Raw genomic sequence first — 10,774 nt, forward strand, 5'->3', positions numbered from 1 at the left:
GACGGTGCCACCGAGCAAACAGCAGTACGAGTCGGTTGTGAGTCCCGCTGGATCCTCCAAAAAAATCCGAGAGTGATCAGAGGGGAGAGGAGGCTCGTTGGTGCGCTACCAGATCCCGTGTAGGGCTTTGTAAACTACTCCTCCCTGTCGCACCTGTCTCTGGAAAAAACTGATCCCGTACGCCGGCCTGACATCCCTAGGACAACTGTCTCAGGGGTTGTGTGTCCGTGCCCCCCTGCTAGTTTCAACACACACACGCACACACACACACACACACACAAACGCGGCACCACCTGTCCCCGGTACAAAACAGCCCACAAAGAGCTTCTATGTCGCGCAAAGACACATGGCATTCCCCGTTAGTCTCTGCAGCAATACTCCCTCGCGGACAGCCGTCCGATATCCCCCCCTCAAGTGATCTGGAAACGCCGGACGCAGTGAATGAGGAAAAGGAGAACGCAGTAACAGCCCGTCCAGCACACCACCGGCACCAAACCAGCTGCAACGTTTGGAAATTTCATCTGCCGCTGCTCGCCCAGTCGTGTTATCAATCTTCCGTCCCCACAATAGTTGGTCTATCTCGCCGCTGCGCACGACTGCTGCTCTGTCATTGCTGCGTCTTTTCCACCTCGGGTCTCACCGAAAGAAAATACTGTCCCTCTGTCCGCAAATGAGCCCCACTTCCACAGCACAGAGTCAAGCTCGGGATCCAGCGCAGGGCAAGGTCCCATTCATCGGGTTTATTAAAAATAGTTCCTGTTCCTTAGGCTGCGCTCCGGAGCTTTTGGGGAGGCGGGAGGACCACGGTGTTTGTCTTCTAGCGGTTGTGTGAGCTACAGCATCTCCAGCGCTGTTCCCTGCTCTCATCCACAAGAGACTCCAGGAGCCCGTTTGTGCCAAAACCTGAAGCAGAGTTATGCAGCGACTGGAATGGAATTGGTTATTGGCTAATTGGGCAAATGTCGTGCCGACACAATCCAGTCATTGCGGCACATTAATCCACTGTTGTCTGTCAACCAAATTTCACGGTGTCAAGATTTATTGAGAAGTGAAATTCGACACAGACACGAGGTCAGACACACACCTTGGGCGCACAGGGGCTGACAAGAGGAGACACTGTTGGTATAGGTCAGCTTTATTCGAAGGAATGTTTCTACCAAAAGAACAAACAAACAGATCTGAAATGGTGCTGACGTTAAAGTAAAACCACGAGGATGAGTCAAAGCAGTTTCCCGGTTAAGGTGACAGGTTTTTTCTTTTTTTTTTTTGCTTTCATTTCTGGAGAATCAGGTTGTTACGCAATGTGGACAGGATGTGAATCCATAGCCATGGTGATGATATATTTTGGTCGAACACAATTAATGGTCATACGGGAATTATTAGTTGTTGTAAAACATGTTATTTGTGTGTGTTACTTTTTGTTTTATATGCTCAATTAACAGCTTGTTTCGTCAACTGTGAAGCAGCGTCACAGTGGACAATAAAAATGATATTTATTGTAAAATTCAAACATCACTCAGTGAGCAGGGGGAGAAATGTGTCCATTTGCATCCACTTTCATCATTTGATTCAGCATACATGGGCCTATGTTATGGCACACACTTAAGGAACAATTTCTTTTCACTACAATTTCTAACTCGGTGAAAAAGAAATGCTTTTCACCAGCAGTCTCCATCCTTGAGTTTAATATCTTTTCTGTGTCTTCTCATTGAGCCAAAATTAACACAACAGAGGAATAATTTAGTCCCATTAAAATTAAATCTCAATAAGCCTTCAGCCAAACGTAATTGTTGCTTTATCATACATAGTGTTTGAGCACTACGTCCTCATACTTAACCCAAACAGAACTCTAAATGGGCTGTAGAGGACTCGATGCCAAAAATGACCACACCAAAAAGCATTTACAGCTCTGTCAACGGATAACGCTGGTGCTGTGGTAAATGAGCTAAGACTTACTGAACCTTGCCATTAAATTACTAAGAGCCAAGGCCACTTTCAAGCTTTGATTTATGAATTTAATCTGCTGAAATAATGGCAAATAGGTTTGAGGGCTCATGTGTGCAGCTCCCTCTCTTTACCATCTTAATAAAGCTACTGGCAGCAATCTGAAAGCCTTTTTGATACAATCTGCTAATCAGCGTTGCCAAATCAGATGACTCAATTTCTGATTTGGGAGAAATGTGCAAACACAGTCCCCTTCTATCATTCAGTATAAATTTAGTTGAAGGTTATTTTATTCAAGATTGAATCCAAAAAAGGATTATTGGATAAAATGTTGTAAAGTAAAGGTTTTAAAAGAAGCACTTTCTCTAATGTAATCGTCGGAGTATATTTTAAAAAGAAATGCCAGAAAGATATCTAAGGCTTTTTCTTGGCATATTGTAGCTATTGTTAAACAATAGCTACAATAACAACTTTGTGGAGCTTATGATATGGCCTACTGTTGTCTGACATTGATATTATTGTCGGACATGTTTTAGTTTGCTTGTTATTTGCAGTTTTGTTTTTTGTCTTATCTTCATTTACACAGCAGAAATGTGCCTGCACCAGCACTGAAGTACTTATGAACATTATTCATCCTGCTAACGTTATCATCCCTGGCTGCCTGTGACTTTGCAGCATCCGTAATTAAAAATAAAGTTTCTTTTGTCCAGAGGAGACCCGCTCAAAGGCTTTGAACAGGCCAAATCAGGTTACAACAGTATTCACTAACGGCGGAGTAATTATGAGCTGTCCCTACACACATATTCTCACATCCAAAGAAGCATGCCTGTGTGTGTAAAAGACTCGAGGTGTTCAGTCTTTTAATAACGTGCAACAACTAAAGGACGAGATTGTTTGAGTGCCTGGTCCAAGAATACCAAATGCATACACCGTGGGAAATGTGTTCATTCTTCTCAGAGGGATTTAGAGAAAAAGATAAGTTTGCTGTCTGTGTGAAAACCTGTGTGTGTGTGTGTGTGTGTGTGTGTGTGTGTGTGTGTATGTGTGAGAGAGAGAGAGCTGACACTTTTTATTGCTCTGTCCCTGCTGCTTCACTGCACTTTCACTCCTCCCCCTAAAAGCAGCCACTTTGGCCACAAGTGAAAGTTATGCAATAAAAGGTAAACTGAGTCAACAACAGTCCTGCTACTCTACTGCTGTACATTTAAAGGTGCATTGTGTAGGATTTAGTGGCATCTAGTGGTGAGGTTGCAGATTGCAACCCACTGAATACCCCTCCGCTGAACCCTCCCTTTTCCAAGTGTGCCGGAGAACTACGGTGGCCTTCAGGTGATGAACAACATGATGGTCCTCTAGAGCCAGTGTTTGGTTTGTACCTCCTGGGCTACTGTATAAACATATTGGTGCATCATGGCGGAATCTGTGGACAAGGACCCGCTTCCTATGTGTATGGGCTCATTCTAAGTTAACGAAAACGATTTAGTTAGTTTCAGGTGTTTAAACAGTAATGAAAAGTTATGATTATATTCCACTTCTGCCAACAAATCCCCCTAAATACTACACAGCATTCCCTTTGAGGAGAAATATGTTACATTTTACCACAAATATTTGAGAGACATAATTACTTGTTACTTAGCAGATTCGTATTTTTCCGACATATGGCGAGCTAATAAAATACAATGTTTTTATGTTAAATGCCTCAAGCTGCTGCATCATTACAACAATGCAAACATGTTTATACATAAGCTCTAAGCCCACTGTAGCCACACTATACCTGCCTAGCATCAAACGGCACACAGACACAGTTGGCGACTGGTTATTAGAGCTTAGCATTTAGCTTTAGCAGCTACATAGCCACATATTTACATTAAGGAGGTGGTGGAGGCCAAAAACAGAGCTAAAAGTAGAATGAATATTAGTCTTACATTCGACAGGTGGCCAGAAACACGGCTCCAAATGAATGTTGCTCCTTTTCTGCCTGATGGGTACATTTTTACATGGTTGTACATTTTTACATGGCTGCCTTTCCTTAACATGTCACAGGAAGATGCAGGGGGGGGAGAACGGCCACAGTGACTCAGTGTACATACTGGAGCTACTGCTGACAGCACTCTATTCAACAGCTCCATAAAAGTTTTTTTTTAATCCCCAGATTAGCTTTATTATTCTGTTTCCAGCTAATTTGCATATACATGATTCAGGACACAGGAACTTTGAGACATGTTCGACAAAAGAACTTTGTCAAAGTTTGTGTGCTGTCAATAAATAAACATTTGTTTTTGTTCACTCGTTTCCTTTCATCCCACTCGCTGTGTAGTAGACCTGAGCCAGATCGAAAGGAGAAGAGCTGCCACGAGAGAGCAAGAAAGCTGAGCAAAAAAAAAAAAAAAAGACAACCTTCGATGGAGAATGTACTTTTTAATCTGTCATGGGGGAAAGGGCCAGCACAGTCGAAATACCCCCTGCGGCACCGTGAGACAGCAGGAGGGGAGGATCGCGTGTGCCTGTGTATTAGTAGCATTAGGAGGGGGATATATGCTGATGCCAAAGTTAGATGAACTCTTCACAGCGAGGGCTTTTGTCTGCTAACCTCCAACTCAGCAGAAAAATGACTGCGAAATAAAGATGCCTCAGTCTCCAGTATGACCATTTCCCTTCCCACCAGAGTAATCACATGGTTCGCCAAGCTGCGAACAAAGGCACACAGACTGCATGCCGGGTTCACGTGATCAGACGCAGTGACTTCACAAGCTCGGCAGTCGCTCTGACAACTCAATTTAGCCAATGGAGCTCAGTCATTTCATAATCTCTGGCTTTAAGACTCTGACCAATTCATTAGTATCAATAAAACATTTGAACCATAGAACAAATCAATTTGAAATGACTTGTAATACAAGTAACAACATTATCATCACAGGTCTCAATGACTAGGTCTCCATCAACCAGCAGTGGAAGTGCTCCGATCTTTAACTTAAGTAAAAGTAGCAGTACCACAGTGTCAAAATGCTCAGTTACAGGTAAATGTCCTGTATTCAAAATCATACTCAAGTCAAAATGCACAAGTATTAACATCAAAATATACTTGAAGTAAAACTCATTATACTGAATGATCTATATTATATTACTGGATTATAATTAGAGATGCCTTTAGGTGTTAAGTAATGTTGTAGCTGGTGATGGCGGGGCTCATTTTAATTACTTTATTTACTGCTGGGTAGCTTAACCTACAATAATATAAGATAATTTATACAGCAATTTTAAATTTTGTATTCATAATTCCATCTGTGAAGTAATTAGTAACTGAAGTTTTAAAATAAATGTAGTGTACCAAGTACAATATTTTCCTCCAAAATGTAGTGGAGTAGAAGCACCATAAAAGATAAAGTACAAGATTGTACTTATGTTCTGTACTAGTCGCATTCCACCAAGGAATGTAACCAAGGACAAACATTGAAAAGCAAGTTTGATCTGACACAATCCGCCAAATCTAAACAAAATACAGTTTATTAGGATGGTGGAGAAGGAAAATTCTAACCAATATAATTAGTTGACCGAGGCAGTGTTTTTTCTTCTCTTAACTGTATTGCTTTAACCTGATGTTGAAATGTTGATGACGTTACACACTAAAACTAAGAATAAGCTGCTAGTGATTAATTTACCAGACACACCATCAACACTGCTAATGCCTAGCGCAGCATTTACGGAGAGAGTCTGTCTCACATGAAACTGGAGAAAATGACCTTGATAGTGACAGTCGCTGCTGTTCCAGTATTCATAGAAAACACTGCTCAACTTTGAATTGTTCCTCCTCTCAGCGTGACATGTAATCAGTAAAGGAAAGACTTTGTTTGGAACAAGTCTGCGGTCATGAAGGACGGATGTTTGCTTATGAAACGAGCAAACTCAACTTTATAGTTTATCCAACTTATTCACTGTTATTTGAGGTCTGTCGTGTTTTTAGTCCGTGGTACTGCACTCAGTCTAAAGATGACAGTGTAATTAACAGTCTTTAATAAATTTAAGGTCTGATTACTTACAAGATTAAGTCTAAATACAAAATAATTTACAGTCGGTGGGTAAACAGGCTGTGTTGTAAATTAGTTGGGACCAATCTCTGTGACTTTATTATTACTGAGCGATACTGCAGCGGCAGCCATCAATCTGTCATCATGAATGTGGTGCAGAGATGACAAGGAAGAGGAAATGAGGTGGAGCAAGACGAGAAGGCAGAAGGAGGAGAGACGGCAAGCGCGCTTTGCTATGGCGAGATTTGAAGAGAATAATATTGGAAAAGGGTAAAAGAAGCACGAGGAGAGGATCAATACTCAAACATTCAGAGAAATCTTTCATACACAGAGAGGACGATAGAAAACAAGCAAAGCATGGGGACTATGGTGAAAAAAGCATGCACTGTGCCTCACCCCTCCAAGTCACAGCAGATAGCAACACCTCAGGCCTTTTGGGGAAGGGTCAGTAATGTGCCATCGCTGTCAAAACTCATACAATCACAACACTAAAGAAGCATAAATATTTCAGGGCCAGTCAGCTCTGTCCATGTTTCCTCTCCACCTCCGCTGTGGCAGCTGACCCGTTGTCAGGGCTCTGGGGTGAGACGAGCTCTCCAAAATAAACAGGGAGGCCCAGAGAAATAGTAAGGCAGCGACTGGTATTCAAAAAGCGATGGAAAGTCATAAATCACAGAGTGAGGAAATGCTTTCTCTGTGGGAGCAGAGCTGAGACTACCTGTTGGCCATGGCAAGACACTCTGTTATTTGTTGCTTTTCATTTTGTATGTTGCATGCAGTGAACTGGCATTGCCCATGTTCTCTGACTGTGGCTACAAATCTTGTGGATTATGTGTTTTTAAGGTCTGCTAAAGGTTCCCCACAAATCACTTTTCCAATATCCTTTAAGCCGAAAGGCAAACAGTCATAAAACGTCTGTAGCCAGTTAAGTTTTCCTCGCAGGGCAATTCCACTCAAAAGATTAAAGACCGTTACTCTCGCAAAAAGTTTAACGCATAAAAATAATGACTTTTATGAGCTTTGAGTTTGGGATTCTACTTTATAAACTAACCCAGTGTCTTAGAATGTTCAATTCTCAGACAATTCGATGCACATAATTAGTGTAGTAGTTTGTATATTTTGCTTTTAAGGATGGACAGATAAACCTAAGACCTAAAATCTAAGGTTCTGTCCAATAAGACTTCAAGAACATTAACAGAAATGTATTAATTGGGGGGGGGGGAAAGTACAATAAAATATGACCTTGATGCAGGCCTACAATATGTAGGCTTTCTTGCCTCGGGGTTAAGTGAGAAAATTGTCTCTTAGCTGGAGAACTACAGCCGGTTAGCTTAGCATAGCATAAAGACTTCACAGAAGGAAACAGCTCACAAGATAACAAAAACTACCAACAACTTTAATTAACGTTCGCTGAATAACACGTCATACCGGCACAAAAAGTGTAAAAAAGTCAATTAGACGTTTTTCAGGTCATGATGGGCCAGACTCTTGGCTCGGACCAGCAACTTCCTGGAGTCTCCACTTGTTGGCGGCTGCTTCAGGCCAAGAAAAAGTCTGGCACATACGCTCCCATTAAACAATAGACAAGATATAACGTGTTATTTAGTGAGCTTTAGAGGCGCTGATAGGTGGATTTAGTTACCGTTTGACAGAGAGCCAGGCTAGCTCTTTCCACCTGACTGAATTCCTTATGCTAAGCTAAGCTAACTGTGATTGGCTCCGGCTACATATTTATTGCACACACACGAGAGAGCTATCGATCTTCTCATCTAACTCTAAGCAAGAAAGCAAAGTATTTTTCAAGATGTCAAACTATTGCGTTGAACCAACCTCAATGGAGCTTGAGATCATGATATTGTCATCAGTGCATCCTCTTTGGAAAACATTTAAATAATGAATACTGTGCTTACCAGCATGTGACTCAAGGTCAACCTCCTGTCCCGTTATTATTTCAACATGATGGACGAAGTTCTCTTGCACAACCGGGGCCTTGGTTATGCCTTATTAATATGTTATTGGGCAGAATATAGTAAGGGCAAAGGTCCATCTCGAGTTTCCACCTGCAGATGATTTGTAGCTGTGTTGTATGTTACTGATACCTCGCGTTGCAAGCCTCCGGAAATTTGTTGCAGGATGTTGGAAATAAGATTCCCATCAATGGTGTCGTGCAGATGAAACCAAGAAGATCTGGTCAGCTATTATTGGAAGCTAATTTCTACAGTTTCGAGGCCGCTGATGATGAAGGGCAGAGGGTGAAGCGGGAGGGAAAACGAATGCCGAGCCAAAGAAATGCTTGTGATGTGATCTCAGCACACCTGAGACTTGTGGATTGATAGTAAACATGAAACAGAGCAAATGGATTTCATTACAGTGTAATTGTACTGCTCCTTTCATTGCTTAGCAAAGACCACGTCCTTTCAAAAGTGCGCTTTGATGATGATGGATATCTTATTGAAACAATTACTCTTCCACATGAAACGACTCATAGTGCACCTGGGTTTTGAACATCAAGTTTTTATGGCATCCCTTTAACATTTGTAGCTCAACATGTTGCATTTGTTGGCTTTAATTTGGGAATTTTAACAATTTTACTGTGATGAATGTATAGAAATCTGTGTCCTGCTACACTGCATTGCATATGTTATTAAATCATTTACTCATGTTGCTCTATTTATTGGTGTTGATCTGTATATACAGTTTGTGTCTTTCTTTTCTATTACGACCAAAAGATCGGAAAGTAGGCACTTCTATCTACTGTCGGAAAATATCTTAAAAATAAATCTATATAAATAAGATTGGTGGGTTCTGCTCTCACATCCATGAAAATCTGGTAAAATTGCCAATTTATTGCTGTTATCATGAAAGGTATCTCTTCAGGCAGGAAAGGAGAGAGAGAGGGGCAGAGTGGAGTGATCAATTTACTCCGAGGGACGGGTGATTTTCCTGTTATCTACTAATCTTCAATTACTCAATATCCAGAACAATTTTGGCCTCAATCAACTGATCCAGTGGAGCAGGAGTTAAGAGTTAAGCGGGAACAGATGAGAGCCTTCGGGGTACATGATACCAACTCTTCTACAGGAGAGCGTGGTGGCACTGGTGTGTGCACGGATTTGTGTGTTTGAGTGTGTTTTAGTTGAAGCAGTAAAATGCAGAGGTTGAAATTGCTTGGTTATTCATAAACGTACCAAACAATTGGAGGGAAAGCAGCCACACAGCTGTGGTCAAAACAACACTCCCATGTTTCCCACATCATGCTATTTCCTCTCACTCTGACCTGTTTACTTTGACTGCCTCAGTCTGGTGTTACATCATAAACTGGATTTTAAAAGATGGCCAAAACAAGTACAACAGGTCCTATTCAGCGAATTTCTGACAGCAACACCAGAGGTAATCTATTTCCCTTCTCTGGAGCCCGGTGCAGGCGTTTGGGGAAAAAACAAATGGACACATAATGACAACTGTAACGGCTTGAATAATGAAAATTCTCTGTAAATGAAGAGGGAGAGTTAATAGAGTTCTAGTGGTGATGATACACAGCGTCCAGCATGGGGAAGTCTCTGTACTGGCTTTACAATGATAAAATGCACAGTGTTATGTGTGAGTGCCACATGAAGAAGAAAGGTTTTGTGAGACTATGCAATAAGAACATTAATGAATGCAGCTATTGTTACAGCTATTCCTCCTTTACCAGCCAAGACTCATTGTTCCTGGAGATTTTTTTTATCTTAAATTCTTTAATATTTAACACAAAATAGACTGCAGTTGTAATGCGTCTGCAATAGAGAAAGAATCTCAAGGATTTAGATGGGAATGAATCTAACTCAGGCTACAGAAAAAACAAAGTTTAGGTTGACTCAATGGGTAAAGACTGCCCTCTCAGGGTTTCCTATGTCAATTGCAGTTAACATGGTTGCCTGACTATCAGCTATCTGGCTGAGCGCACAGGCAGAGTAGGGAACGGCCCACATTAGCATTCAGAATCACAGTAATCACCAGTAATATGTGTTTAATTGTAAAAATCTTTTATATTGATGGTTTTTCTATTTTGCAGTTTTTTTGATCGCTTAAGCTAATTTCAATTAAACTCAACTTTGCCTGCAAACGTTTCAGAATAAAAGCATGAGGACGTTTTAGGTGTCTCTTAATGTATTTGTCAACAACATATGAAGCATCCATAACAGGTGTATGAACACAGCTTATAAATGAGTAAGAGTTTCACAAAACATTCTTAACTCAAGGTCCACTTACTAGATTTCTTCTGGAGCTTCTCTTGTGGCATCTTGTTGCATCTCATGGCCTTCATCAGGAGATTGGGTTTGCACATTAACCTGGAGAGTGAAGAAGAATGTATGAATGAATAGACAAATATTTCATTTATAAACATAATAAATTAATGTAGCTTATATAATACACATGGTTTATAAATATAATAGATATAGACTTTTTGATATTGACATAAAATACATCATTCTTATTGTATTGTCCATTATCTATTAACTGTTTATGCACAAGTTATGGATACTTCATCTGAGGAATTATAGTTGTTTACACAACATGAATAAACACTTAAAAATGTCCTTATATGTGCTTTCAACTACATTGTAGTGTGATTTAAAACGTGTATTAGGTGGATGCTACTGATAAATGCTAAAGAGAAGGGGTTAAAATAATAGCGTTACACATATTTGGTAAAACGAAATGGAAAGTTACATTTGAAGATTAATTATTGAAATTGGAAATAGAGCAGTATGGTAAAAAAAACTGTAAAAGGTTCACTTGCTTCTTCTGGAGCTTTCTTACAG

At 40.7% G+C, this 10,774-nt stretch overlaps 1 protein-coding gene across 2 annotated transcripts in view; it reads right to left on the reverse strand.

Moving 5' to 3' along the window:
* The window catches only part of sema6bb (sema domain, transmembrane domain (TM), and cytoplasmic domain, (semaphorin) 6Bb), a 123,989-nt gene extending 113,718 nt beyond the window's left edge, over nt 1-10,271 (reverse strand). Inside the window, exon 1 of one of the 2 annotated variants that reach the window (XM_031863934.1) lies at nt 10,221-10,271. The gene's annotated coding sequence lies outside the window, so the exon portion shown is untranslated. Of the gene's footprint in view, nt 1; nt 936-10,220 lie in introns of those variants that run through there. The other variant, XM_031863932.1, reaches the window with a different exon arrangement.
* Nucleotides 10,272-10,774: the final 503 nt, after the last annotated feature.

Source organism: Anarrhichthys ocellatus, unplaced genomic scaffold (assembly GCF_004355925.1).
Source record: "Anarrhichthys ocellatus isolate YVR2014 unplaced genomic scaffold, GSC_Weel_1.0 scaffold30, whole genome shotgun sequence".
Lineage (NCBI taxonomy): Eukaryota > Metazoa > Chordata > Actinopteri > Perciformes > Anarhichadidae > Anarrhichthys > Anarrhichthys ocellatus.